The sequence below is a fragment of the Pan troglodytes genome, chromosome 8 (genome assembly GCF_028858775.2).
Source record: "Pan troglodytes isolate AG18354 chromosome 8, NHGRI_mPanTro3-v2.0_pri, whole genome shotgun sequence".
Taxonomy (NCBI): domain Eukaryota; kingdom Metazoa; phylum Chordata; class Mammalia; order Primates; family Hominidae; genus Pan; species Pan troglodytes.
The window spans coordinates 120131871-120147170 of NC_072406.2; positions in this window are offsets into that span (position 1 = coordinate 120131871).

A 15300-nucleotide genomic window follows, 5' to 3' on the forward strand; every position below is an offset into this window, starting at 1 on the left:
GAGGAACAGAAAAGAAACTGAAAAAAGTGAACAGAATTTAAAAGACCTGTGGGACACCATCCAACAGGTGAATATGCACACTGTGTGAGTTCCAAAAGAATAGGAAAAAATGAAGGGAGAATATTTGAAGAAATAGCGGCAGAAATTTTGCCAAATTTAATAAAAGACATGAATATAAATATTCTCAAAAGCTCAATTAACTTTACGTAGGATTAACTCAGAGACCCCCATGGAGAGACACAATCAAATTGACAAAATCCAAAGACAAAGAGATTCTTGAAAGCAGAGAGAGAGAAGCAACTCATCCCATACAAGGGACCCTCAATAAAGTTATATGTAGATTTCTCATCAGAAATTTTTGAGGGGAGAAGGCAGTGGGTTGATACATTCAAAGTGCTAAAAGACAACAACTGTCAACCAAGAATTTTATATCTGGCAAAATTGTCCTTCAAAAGAGAGGGGGAAATGAAGACTTTCCTAGATAAACAAAAGCTGAGTGAGATTGTTACCATTCCACCTGTCCTGCAAAAAATGCTCAGGGAGACCTGCACGTTGAAATGGAAAAAACAAAACAAAACAAAACAAACAAACAAAATCATTATAAAGTAACTCATAAAAAGAAATAAATATCTGAGTAAAATAAATACATAGGCAATTATAAAAGCTAGCATTATTGCAGTAATAGTGTACAATTCCATTTTTTGCATGATTTAGTAGACCAATACATTAAAAGCTGTAAGTCTAAAAGCTAGTATTACTGTATCTTTTGTTTGTAACTTCACATTTTGTTGTCTATATAATTTAAGAGAATAACACATTAAAAGTTTTTAATGTATTTGAATACACACTCTATGAAGATGTATTTTTTATTAACACCTGAAAGAGGTATGGTTAGGGCTATTAAAGGTGCAGATTTTTAGTATATTATTCAAGTTAAATAGGTATAAATTCACATTTGTAATACATGTAATAACTCTAGGATGTGAAATGTAATCCCTCATTGTAACTACAAAGAAAATACCTACAAAATATAAATAAATGGAAACTAAATGTTTCACTGAAAGAAAATCAACTAAACACATAAAAGACAGTAATACAGAAAATGAGGAATAAAAAGCTCTAAGACATAGATAAAACAAATAGCAAAGAGCAGAATAAGTCTTTTATCAGTTGTTGCTTTAAATATAAATGAATTACACTCTTCAATCAAAATTCAGAGATTGGTAGAATGCATAAACACAGATGACCCAATAATATGTTGTCTATAAGAGACTTAATTTATAACCAAAAATCCAAATTGGTTGAAAGTGAATGTGTGGAAAAGAATATTTCATCCCAATAGTAATACTACAATATTTCATGAAATAGATATTTCATGGCTATACTACTATCATATAAAATAAAATCTAGGGCAAAAACATTTATAAGAGACAAGGACATTTTATATAAGTAAAAGATTTAATATAGCAAGAATATATAAGAATAAAAATATGTGTGCATCTTATATTAGACTATCAAAATATATTAAGCAAAAATTGACAAAATTGAAGGGAGAAATAGTCAGTTCTACAATAATACTTGAAGACTTATAAACCTCTTTTTAAATATAAAATAGAACAACTAGACAGAAGATAAGGATATAGAGAACTTAAACAACACAACAAATTAACTAGATCCTAAAGACATATACGTAATAATTCTACCCAACAAAAATAAAATACACACTCTAGGGTACACATGAGTCATTTTCCAAGATAGACCATATGTTGGTCCTCAAATTAAGTTTCAACAGATTAAAAAAATAGACATCAGACAAAGTATATTTTTCAATCACAAACAGATAAAACTAGAAGCCAGAAATAAAATATAAACTAGAAAATTTACAAATTTGTGGAATTTAACCACACACTCAAATAATCAGAAATTAAGACACAAATTACAAGGGAAATTAAAAAACACTTAGAGACAAATAAAAACAGGAAGGCAACACATCAAAACTTATGGAAAATAGAGAAATTGCTGCTAAGGGAGAATTTTATACTTATAAGCATTTACAGTAGAAAAAAGATATCAAATCAATAACCACTTAAATAAATAGAAAAAATGCAAACTAAACCTAAAAATAGCATAAATAAAGAAATAATAAATACTAGGGCAGAGATAAAAGAAATACAGAGTAGAAATATTTTAGAGGAAATCAGTGAAAGCAAAAGTTGGTTTTTGAAAATATTAAGGTTGAGAAACCTTTAGCTCTCTGGACTAAGGAAGAAAGGAAAGACTGAGATTGCTTAAATAAGAAGTGAAAGTGTAGGGGTGGCTGGCAAGATGGCTGAATAGGAACAGCTTCAGTCGGCAACTCCCAGTGAGATCAATGCAGAAGGCAGGTGATTTCTGCATTTCCAACTGAGGTACCCGACTTATCTCTTTGGGACTGGTAAGGCAGTGGGTGTAGCCCACAGAGGGCAAGCAGAAGCAGGGTTGGTCATCACCTCACCTGGGAAGCGCAAGGGGTCAGGGAACTCCCTCCCCTAGCCAAGGGAAGCTGTGAGGGACTGTGCCATGACACACACTGCACTCCAACCCCAGGTACTATGCTTTTCCCATGGTCTTTGCAACCTGCAGACCAGGAGATTCCTCAAGTGCCTACACCACCAGGCACCTGGGTTTGAAGCACAAAACTGGGAGGCTGTTTGGGCAGATACCAAGCTAGCTGCAGCAGTTTTTTTTTTTTTTTTTTTTTTCATACCCCAGCGGCACCTGGCATGCCAGTGAGACAGAATCATTCACTCCCCTGGAAAGGGGGCGCTGAAGCCAGGGAACCAAGTGGTATAGCTTAGCGGATCTCAACCCCATGGAGCCCAGAAAGCTAAGATCCACTGGTTTGAAATACTGTTTGCCAGCACAGCAGTCTGAGGTCCACCTGGGATGCTTGAGCTTGATGCGGGAGGGGGTGTTTGCCATTACTGAGGCTTAAGTAAGCAGTTTCCCCCTCACAGTGTAAACAAAGCTGCTGGGAAGGTCGGACTTGGCAGAGCCCACCACAGCTCCGCAAAGCTGCTGTAGCTAGACTGCCTCTCCAGATTCCTCCTCTCTGGGCAGGGCATCTCTGAAAGAAAGGCAGCAGCCCCAGTCTGGATAGATAAAACTCCCATCTCCCTGGGACAGAGCACCTGGGGGAAGGGGCGGCTGTGGGTGCAGCTTCGGCAGACTTAAATATTCTTGCCTGCTGGCTCTGAAGGGAGCAGCAGATCTCCCAACACAGTGCTCGAGCTCTGCTAAGGGACAGACTGCCTCCTCAAGTGGGTCCCTGACCCCAGTGCCTCCTGATGGGGAGACATCTCCCAACAGGGGTAAACAGACACCTCATACAGGAGAGCTGGGGTTGACATTTGGTGGGTGTCCCTCTGGGACAAAGCTTCCAGAGGAGGGAACAGACAGCAATCTTTGAGGGGTCTAATTGTTAGAATAAAAACTAACAAACAGAAAGGAATAGCATCAACGTCAACCAAAAGGACATCCACACAAAAACCCCATCTGAAGGTCACCAACATCAAAGACCAAAGGTAGATAAATCCACAAATATGAGGACAAACCAGCACAAAAAGGCTGAAAATTCCAAAAACCAGAATGCCTCTTCGCCTCCAAAGGATCACAACTTGCCAGCAAGGGAACAAAACTGAACAAACAGAGAATGAGTTTAACAAATTGACAGAAGTAGGTTTCAGAAGGTGGATAATAAGAAACTCTTCTGAGCTAAAGGATCATGTTCTAACCCAATGCAAGGAAGCTAAGAACCTTGAAAAAAGTTAGAGAAATTGCTAGAATAACCACTTTAGAGAAGAACATAAATGACCTGATGGAGCTGAAAAAGATAGCATGAGTATTTTGTGAAGCATACACAAGTATCAGTAGCCAAACTGACCAAGCGGAAGAAAGGATATCAGAGATTGAAGATCAGCTTAATGAAATAAAGCAAGAAGACAAGATTACAGAAAAAAGAAAGAAAAGGAATGAACAAAGCCTCCAAGAAATATGGGACTATGTGAAATGACTAAACCTACATTTGATTATTGTGCCTGAAAGTAATGGGGAGAATGGAACCAAGTTTGAAAACACTCTTTGGGATATTATCTGGGAGAGCTTCCCCAACCTAGCAAGACAGGCCAACATTCAAATTCAGGAAATACAGACAACACCACAAAGACACTCCTCAAGAACAGCAACCCTAAGACACATAATCCTCAAATTCACCAAGGCTGACATGAAAGAAAAAATGTTAAGGGCAGCCAGAGAGAAAGGTTGGGTTACCTATAAAGGGAAGCCCATCAGACTAACAGTGGATCTCTTGGCAGAAACATTACAAGCCAGAAGAGAGTGGGGGTCAATATTCAACACTCTTAAAGAAAAGAATTTTCAAACCAGAATTTCATATCCAGCTAAACTAAGCTTCATAAGCTAAGGAGAAATAAAATCCTTTACAGACAAGCAAATGCTAAGAGATTTTTGTCACCACCAGGCATGTCTTATAAGAGCTCCTGAAGAAAGCACTAAATATCAACATCAGCCAGTGCAAAAACATATCAAATTGCAAAGACCATCAACACTATGAAGAAACTGCATCAACTCATGGGCAAAATAACAAGCTAACGTCATAATGACAGGATCAAATTCACACATAACAATATTAACCTTAAATGTAAATGGGCTAAATGCCCTAATTAAAATATACAGACTGGTGAATTTGATAAAGAGTCAGACCCATCGGTGTGCTGTATTCAGGAGACCCATCTCACGTGCAAAGACACACATTGGCTCAAAATAAAGGGATGGAGGAATATTTACCAAGCAAATGAAAAGCAAAAAAAGCAGGAGTTGCAATTCTAGTCTCTGATAAAACAGACTTTAAACCAACAAAGATCAAAAAAGACAAAGAAGGGCATTACATAATTGTAAAAGGATCAATGCAACAAGAAGAGCTAACAATCCTAAATATATATACACCCAATACAGGAGCAGTAAGATTCATATAGCAAGTTGTTAGAGACCTACAAAGAGACTTAGGCTCCCATACAATAATAGTGGGAGACTTTAACACCCCCCTGTTAATATCAGATAGATCAACGAGACAGAAAATTAAGAAGGATATTGAGGACTTGAACTCAGCTTTGGACCAAGCAGACCTAATAGACATCTACAGAACTCTCCACCGCAAATCTTCTCAGCACCACATTGCACTTATTCTAAAATTGACCACATAATTGGAAATAAAGCACTCCTCAGCAAATGCAAAAGAAAGGAAATCATAACAGTCTCTCAGACCACAGTGCAATCAAATTAGAACTCAGGATTAAGAAACTCAATATCTGCTGTTCTGCAGCCACTGCTGTAAAATCTCCTCAATCTGATAAGCAAATTCAACAAAGTCTCAGGATACAAAATCAATGTACAAAAATCACAGCATTCTTATACACCAATTACAGACAAACAGAGAACCAAATCATGAGTGAACTCCCATTCACAATTGCTTCAAAGAGAATAAAATACCTAGGAATCCAGCTTACAAGGGACATGAAGGACCTCTTCAAGGAGAACTACAAACCACTGCTCAAGGAAATAAAAGAGGACACAAACAAATGGAAGAACATTCCATGCTCATGGGTAGGAAGAGTCAATATCGTGAAAAGGGCCATACTGCCCAGGTAATTTATAGATTCAATGCCATCCCCATCAAGCTACCAATGACTTTCTTCACAGAATTGGAAAAAACTACTTTAAAGTTCATATGGAACAAAAAAGAGCCCGCATTGCCAAGTCAATCCTAAGCCAAAAGAACAAAGCTGGAGGCATCACGCTACCTGACTTCAAACTATACTACAAGGCTACACTAACTAAAACAGCATGGTACTGGTACCAAAACAGAGATATAGACCAATGGAACAGAACAGAGCCCTCAGAAATAATGCTGCATATCTACAACTATCTGATCTTTGACAAACCTGACAAAAACAAGAAATGGGGAAAGGATTCCCTATTTAATAAATGGTGCTGGGAAAACTGGCTAGCCATGTGTAGAAAGCCGAAAATGGATCCCTTCCTTACACCTTGTATAAAAATTCATTCAAGATGGATTAAAGACTTACATGTTAGACCTAAAACCATAAAAAGCCTAGAAGAAAACCTAGGCAATACTATTCAGGACATAGGCATGGGCAAGGACTTCATGTCTAAAACACCAAAAGCAATGGCAACAAAAGCCAAAATTGACAAATGGGATCTAATTAAACTCAAGAGCTTCTGCATAGCAAACTAAACTACCATCAGAGTGAATAGGCAACCTACAGAATGGAAGAAAATTTTTGCAACCTACTCATCTGACAAAGGGCTAATATTCAGAATCTACAATGAACTCAAACAAATTTACAAGAAAACAAACAAACAACCCCATCAAAAAGTGGGCAAAAGATATGAACAGACGCTTCTCAAAAGAAGACATTTATGCAGCCAAAAAACACATGAAAAAGTGCTCATCATCACTGGCCATCAGAGAAATGCAAATCAAAACCACAGTGAGACACCATCTCACACCAGTTAGAATGGCGATCATTAAAAAGTCAGGAAACAACAGGTGCTGGAGAGGATGTGGAGAAATAGGAACACTTTTACACTGTTGGTGGGACTGTAAACTAGTTCAACCATTGTGGAAGTCAGTGTGGCAATTCCTCAGGGATCTAGAACTAGAAATACCATTTGACCCAGCCATCCCATTACTGGGTATATACCCAAAGGATTATAAATCATGCTGTAAAGACACATGCACACGTATGTTTACAGTGGCACTATTCACAATAGCAAAGACTTGGAACCAACCTAAATGTCCAACAACGATAGACTGGATTAAGAAAATGTGGCACATATACACCATGGAATACTATGCAGCCATAAAAAATGATGCGTTCATGTCCTTTATAGGGACATGGATGAACCTGGAAACCATTATTCTCAGCAAACTATCGCAAGGACAAAAAAACAAACACCGCATGTTCTCACTCATAGGTGGGTATTGAACAATGGGAACACATGGACACAGGAAGGGGAACATCACACACCGGGGACTGTTGTGGAGTCGGGGGAGTGGGGAGGGATAGCTTTAGGAGATATACCTAATGCTAAATGATGAGTTAATGGGTGCAGCACACCAATATGGCACATGTATACATATGTAACAAACCTGCATGTTGTGCACATGTACCCTAAAACTTAAAGTATAATAATAATAAAATAAAATAAAGAAACTCACTCAAAACTGCACAACGACATGGAATGTGAACAACCTGCTCCTGAATGACTACTGGGTAAATAAAGAGATTAAGGCAGAAATAAATAAGTTCTTTGAAACATATGAGAACAAGGATACAATGGACTAGAATCTCTGGGACACAGCTAAAGTAGTGTTTAGAGGGAAATTTATAGCACTAAATGCCCACAGGAGAAAGCAGGAAAGATCTAAAATCGACACCCTAACATCACAATTAAAAGAACTAGAGAAGCAAGAGCAAACAATTTCAAAAGCTAGCAGAAGACAAGAAATAACTAAGATCGGAACAGAACTGAAGGAGATAGAGACACGAAAAACTGTTCAAAAAAATCAATGAATCTGGGAGCTGGTTTTATGAAAAGATTAATAAAATAGACATATGACTAGCCAGACTAATAAAGAAGAAAAGAGAGAAGAATCAAATAGACACAATAAAAAATGATAAAGGGGATATCACCACTGATCACACAGAAATAAAAACTACCATCAGAGAGTACTATAAACACCTCTACACAAATAAACTAGAAAATCTACAAGAAATGGATAAATTCCTGGACACCTACACCCTCCCAAGACTAAACCAGGAATAAATCAAATCCCTGAATAGACCAATAACAAGTCTGAAATTGAGGCAGTAATTGATAGCCTACCAACCAAAAAAAAAAAAAAATCCCAGAACCAGATGGATTCACAGCCAAATTCTACCAGAGGTACAAAGAGGAGCTGGTACCATTCTTTCTGAAACTATTCCAAACAATAGAAAAAGAAGGACTCCTCTCTAACTCATTTTATGAGGCCAGCATCATCCTGATACCAACACCTGGCAGAGACACACACAAAAAAGAAAATTTTAGTCCAATATTCCTGATGAACATCGATTCAAAAATTCTCAATAAAATACTGGCAAACCGAATCCAGCACCACATCAAAAGCCTTATCCACTACAATTAAGTCAGCTTCATCCCTGGGAAACAAGTCTGGTTCAACATACACAAATCAATAAATGTATTACATCCCATAAACAGAACCAATGACAAAACCACATGATTACCTCAACAGATGCAGAAAAGGCCTTCGATAAAAGTCAACACCGCTTCATGCTAAAAACTGTCAATAAACTAGGTGTTGACGGAATATATGTCAAAATAATAAGAGCTATTTATGACAAACCCACAGCCAATGTCATAAAGATGATCAAAAGCTGGAAGCATTCCCTTTGAAAATTGGCACAAGACAAGTACGCCCTCTCACACCACTACTATTCAACATACTATTGGAAGTTCTGGCCAAGGGAATCTGGCAAGAAAGAGAAATAAAGGGTATTCAAATAGGAAGAGAGAAAGTCAAATTGTCCCTCTTTGCAGACAACATGATTGTATATGTAGAAAACCCCATCGTCTCAGTCCAAAATTTCCTTAAGCTGATAAGCAACTTCAGCAAAGTCTCAGGATACAAAATCAATGTGTAAAAATCACAAGCATTCCTATACACCAATAATAGACAAACAGAGAGCCAAATCATGCATGAACTCTCATTCACACTCGCTACAAAGAGAATAAAATGCCTAGGAATACAACTTATAAGGGATGTAAAGGACCTCTGGAAAGAGAACTACAAACCACTGCTCAAGGAAATAAGAAAGGACCCAAACAAATGGAAAAACATTCCATGATCATGGATACAAATAATCAATATTGTGAAAATGGCATATTGCCCAAAGTAATTTATAGATTCAATATTATCCCCATCAAGCTATCATTGACTTTCTTCACAGAATTAGAAAAAACTATTTAAAATTTCATATGGAACCAAAAAAGAGCCTGCATAGCCAAGACAATCTTAAGCAAAAAGAACAAAGCTGGAGGGATCATGCTACCTGACTTCAAACTATACTACAAGGCGACAGTAACCAAAAGAGCACGGTACTGATACCAAAACAGATATACAGACCAAGGGAACAGAACAGAGGCTTCAGAAGTAATGCCACACATCTCCAACCATCTGATCTTTGAGAAACCTGACAAAAACAAGCAATGGGCAAAGAATTCTCTATTTAATAAATGGTGTTGGGAAAACTGGCTAGCCATATGCAGAAAACTGAAACTGGGTCCCTTTCTTACGCCTTATACAAAAATTAACTCAAGATGTATTAAAGACTTAAATGTAAGACTTAAAACCATAAAAAGCCTAGAAGAAAACGTAGGCAATAACATTCAGGACATAGGCATAGACAGACTTCATGACTAAAACACCAGAAGCAATGTCAACAAAAGCCAAAATAGAAAAATGAGATCTAATTCAACTAAAGAGCTTCTGCGCAGCAAAAGAAACAATCATCAGAGTGAACAGGCAACCTACAGAAGGGGTGAAAATTTTTGCAGTCTATCCATCTGACAAAGGGCCAATGTCCAGAATCTACAAGAAACTAACAAATTTCTAAGAAAAACAAACAACCCCATCAAAAAGTGGGCAAAGGAAATGAACAGATAATTCTCAAAAGAAGACATTTATGTGGCCATCAAACATATGAAAAAAACCTCATCATTACTGGTCATTAGACAAATGCAAATCAAAACCACAAGGAGATACCATCTCACTCCAGTTAGAATGGTGATCATTAAAAAGTCAGGAAACAACAGATGCTGGAGAGGATATGGAGAGTTAGGAACCCTTTTGCACTGTTGATGGGAGTGTAAATTATTTTATTACCAGTTTTTTGAGACGGAGTCTTGCTCTGTCACCCAGGCTGGAGTACAGTGGCATGATCTCGACTCATTGCAACCTCTGTCTCCCAGGTTCAAGCAATTCCCCTGCCTCAGCCTCCCAAGTAGCTGGGGTTACAGGCACGTGCCACCACGCCAGGCTAATTTTCATATTTTTAGTACAGACAAGGTTTCAACATGTTGGCCAGGCTGATCTCGAACTCCTGACCTCAGGTGATCTGCCCACCTCGGCCTCCCAAAGTGCTGGGATTACAGGCATGAGCCACTGTGCCTGGCTGGGAGTGTAAATTTGTTCAACCATTGTGGAAGACAGTGTGGTGATTCCTCAAGGATCTAGAACCAAAAATACCATTTGACCCAGTAATCCCATTGCTCCATATATACCCAAAGGATTATAAATCATTGTACTATGAAGACACATACAGATGTATGTTTATTGCAGCACTATTCACAATAGCAAAGACTTGAAACCAACACAAGTGGCCATCAATGATAGACTGGATAAAGAACATGTGGCACATATACCCCATGGAATACTATGCAGCCATATAAAAGGATGAGTTCATGTCCTTTGCAGGCACATGGATGAAGCTGGAAACCATCATTCTCAGCAAACTAACACAGGAACAGAAAACCAAACACTGCATGTTCTCATTCTAAGTGGGAGGTGAGCAATGAGAACACATTGACACAGGGAGGGGAACATCACACACTGGGGCCTGTCAGGGGTGGGAGGTTAAGGGAGGTATAGCATTAGGAGAAATACCTAATGTAGATGATGGGTTGATGGGTGCAGCAAACCACCATGGCACATATATACCTATGTAACGAACCTGCATGTTCTGCACATGTATCCAAGAATTTAAAGTATAATTTAAAAAGAAAATATATATAATCAAATTCATTTTCTTAGAATGTAGGGCTCCAGTTATACATAACCATTTTGTCCACTTCTGAAATGACTAGCAAAAAAAATTGCATGTATACTCCTCTTAAAAAAAAAGAAATGAAAGTGTGAATATTACTAAAAACTCTACAGAAATAAAAAGGATTAAAAGAGAGTACAATGAATAATTTTATACCAACATACTGGATAGCCTAGATGAAACTGACCAGCTCCTCAAAACACAAATCCTACCTAACCTAAAACACAAAGAAATTTTAAAAACCCTCAGTAGCCCTAAAGATAGCAAAAATATAGCATTAGTAATAGAAAATCATTCAGCAAAAAAAGCCCTGGACCTGATAGTTTCATGGGTGAATTCTGCCAAATATTTAAACAAGAATTAACACCAATCCTTCTCAAGACTTTCCAAAACTCTGAAGAGGAGGGATACTTTTTTTTTTTTTCTTCAGACAGAGTTTCACTCCCACTCCCCAGGCTGGAGTGCATTAGTGTGCTCTTGGCTCACTACAACCTGCACCTCCTGGGATCAAGTGATCCTCCTGCCTCAGCCTCCCAAGTATCTGGGACTGTAAGTGCAAGCCACCATGCTGGGCTAATTTTTGTATTTTTAGTAGAGACAGGTTTTTGACATGTTGTCCAGGCTGGTCTCAAACTCCTGACCTCAACTGACCCGCCTGCCTCAGCCACCCAAAGTGCTGGGATTACAGGCACGAACCACTGGGCACTTTCTAACTGATTCTATGAGAGCAGCATTACCCTGATACCACAGCCATACAAAGACACTCCAAGAATAGACCTCACACCAATATCCCTGATGAATATTGTTGCAATATTCAAAAACAAAATTCAGCAGCATATCAAAAGGATTACATACCATGACCAAGTCAAATTTATTCATAGAATGTACTGAAGGTTCAGCATATGTAAGCCAATCAATGTGGGGGTGGGGGTTGGAGGAAAGGTGGGGGTGGTTAACGGGTACAAAACAATAGTTAGAAAGAATGAATAAGACCTAGTATTAGGTAGCACAACAGGGTAACTATAGTCAATAACAATTTAATTGTAAATTTCAAGTAATGAAAAAAATATAACTGGATTGTTTATAACACAAAAATGCTTGAGGGGATGGATACCCATTTTACATGATATAATTAGTACACATTACATGCTTGTATTGAAGCATTTCATGTACCCCACAAATATATACACCTGTTATATACCCACAAAAATTAAAATTAAAGTTTTAAACAATGAAAAGTAAGTCTATCAATGTAACATACCATATTAACAGAATAAAAGTAAACAACCTCACATGGACATCTCAATTGGTGCATAAAAAGCGTTTGACAAATTTCAGTAAAACTCATGGATTGATGATAGAAAATACTCAACAAACTAGTAAAAAAGGGAAACTACCTCAATATAATAAAAGCTAGATATGAAAAACCCACAGTGAACGTCATGTTCAATGGAGAAAGACTGGAAGCTTTTCCTATAAGTTCAGGGACAAGGCAAGAATGCCTCTTTTGCCACTTATATTTAACATAGTACTGGAAGTCCCAGCCAGAGGAATTAGGTTAGAAAAACAAAGAAAAGACATTCACAATTGAAAAAAAAAAAAAAAGTAAGTTTATCTCTGTTTACAGATAATATAATCTTAAATGTATAAAATGAGTATTTTGCAAAAACCTATTAGAACTAATAAATAAATTCAGCAAAAGTATGTATAGTAGGAACAAAAACAACACACAAAAATTTCTTGCAGTTATATACATTAACCATGAACAATCTAAAAAAATCAAGGCAACAATTCCATTTATAATACCATTAAAATACTCAAAGGTAAACCTAACACAGATGAGGAAGACCATGAAAATGCAAAGCACACTAAAGAAATTAAAGAAGACATAAATAAATGTCAAGAAATCTTATGCTCATGAATTGAGACTAATGTTGTTAAGATGGCAATACTATTCAAAGTGATCTAGAGATTTAATCTAATTCCTATCAAAATCCAAATAACATTTTTTGCAGAAAGAGAAAATAACTTTTTGAAGTTCATATGAGAGCTCAAGGAACTCTGACTAGCTAAAACAATTTGATAAAGGAGAACAAAGCTTGAGGGCTCATACTTCCTGATTTCAAAAGTTACTCTAAAGCTATAGTACTATAGTAACCAAAACATTTAGTGATTCAAGAAAAAAAAAAAACACTTGCATGTGTGGTCACATGATTTTCAACAAGAGTGTCAAGATCATTTCATAGGAATACAGCAGTCTTTTCAACAAATAGTGCTGGGAAAGCTGATTATTTCAATTCAAGAGATTGAAGTTGGACTCTTACTGTCTTAGTCAGTTTGAGCTGCTCCAACAAAATGCCACAAACTGGGTGGCTTACAGACAACATAAATTTACTTCTCATTTTACTGGAGGCTGGAAGTCTGAGATCAAATTGCTAGCATGGTCGGCTTCTGGTGAGGGCCCTCTTTCAGGTTGCAGGCTGCAAAGTTACTATATCCACACATGATAACAAGAGAAATTGTTAGATCCTTGCTTGTTTGCTTCTTAATAAAGACACTAATTCATGAGGCCTCCACTGTCATGGCCTAATTACTTCTAAAAGGCCTCTCTTCTAAATATTCTCACATTGGGATTTAGGGTTTCAACATGTAAATTTTGAGGGGACAAAAACTTGCGGTTCTCTGTAATTACCTAACACCATATACAAATATTAACTCAAAATACATTCATGAACTAAATATAAGACCTTAAACTATAAAAATCTTTAAAAAACATAGGCCAAAAGCTTCATTACATTAGATTTGGCAATGATTTATTGTATATGACACCAAACATACAGGCAATAATGACAACAAAAAAAGTAGACAAATTGGCCTTCATGAAATGCTTTTTAAAATGTGCATCAAAATATACTAGCTAAAGAGTAAACAAACAATCCTCTGAATGGGAGAAACTATTTACTAATTATATATCTGATAAAAGATTAATATCCAGAATACAGAGAAAACTCTAAAACACAACCACAAAAACAACAACTGAGTGCAAAAATGGGCAAAAAGCTCGAATAGACATTTCTCTAAAAGAGATTCACATATGGCCAAAAAGCACATGAAAAGATGTTCAGCATTACTAATCATTAGGCAATGCTAATCAAAACTACAATAAGATATCACTTTAAACTCATTAGGATGGCTACTATAAACAAAATAAAATACAAAGTTTTGACAAGTATTTGGAGAAATGGGAATCCTCGTGCAGTATTGGTTGGAATGTAAAATAGTACAGCTTCTGCGGAAAACAGTGTGGAATTTCCTCAAAAAATTAAAACTAGAATTACCATATGATCTAATAATTCCACTTCTGGGTATATACCCCAAATAATTGACTATAGGGTCTAAATAAGATATTTGAGATGTTTCTACATTTATGTTCATATCGCCCTTATTCACCATAGCTAAAATGTGGAGGCAACTGAAGTATCAACTGATAGATGACAAGCAAAATTGTACACACACACAAACGTGCACATGTGAGCACACATGTATGCACACACACGTCCCAGCACTTGAGCAATGGACTCCAGCCTTATTTCATAGCAATCAATGTTGAGTATTGCCTAATTTGTGCCAGGGAGATCAGGTTCAAAATTATACACTAGAATTTCTCAGCCCACATCACTTTCTCTACAATTCCTAAGTAATTATTTGAGAGAAAATTACAGTACACATTAAATAAAGTAATTTATTTCATAGACAAATCTTAGACTAAGCATTATTGAGATAGCAATTTTTAAAAAGGTAATTGTGGAATTAGGAATACATTTTTTATAAGTCAGTAATTATTTTACTTAGAGCATATATAATAACTTTTAAAGGAAGACCTTTTTTAAAAAAAGGTTATAAAGAGTTTTACTGAATCAAATGAAAGTTTCAAGTTTTATTAGCAAAGAATAAAAAAGGCTAATTAGAATTGGTTTTATAGGTCTATATGCTCATTTTCAATAGGGGCTTATAATGAATTTTGAGGGGAAATCTGATTTGGCTGGATTCTCATTAACATATTTATGCAACACTGAGTTAAGATTGGACTAAGACAAAACTGGTGCTTATTCTTTCTACTTCTTTCACATGATACCAACTCTCAGTTTGTCATCAAGAGTTTGCATCTCCTCAGTTTCACCAGCTGATTTCTGAAGAGTTTAACCACCTTTACAATTCTATAGTTATGAGATTTTGAAGGTCTGTCTGTTGAAAGCTACAACTGTCTTAATATTAGTAACAGCAATAGATATTTGTTGAGCTCTTTAAAATTGCTATCATTAGTGCTAAGTGTTTT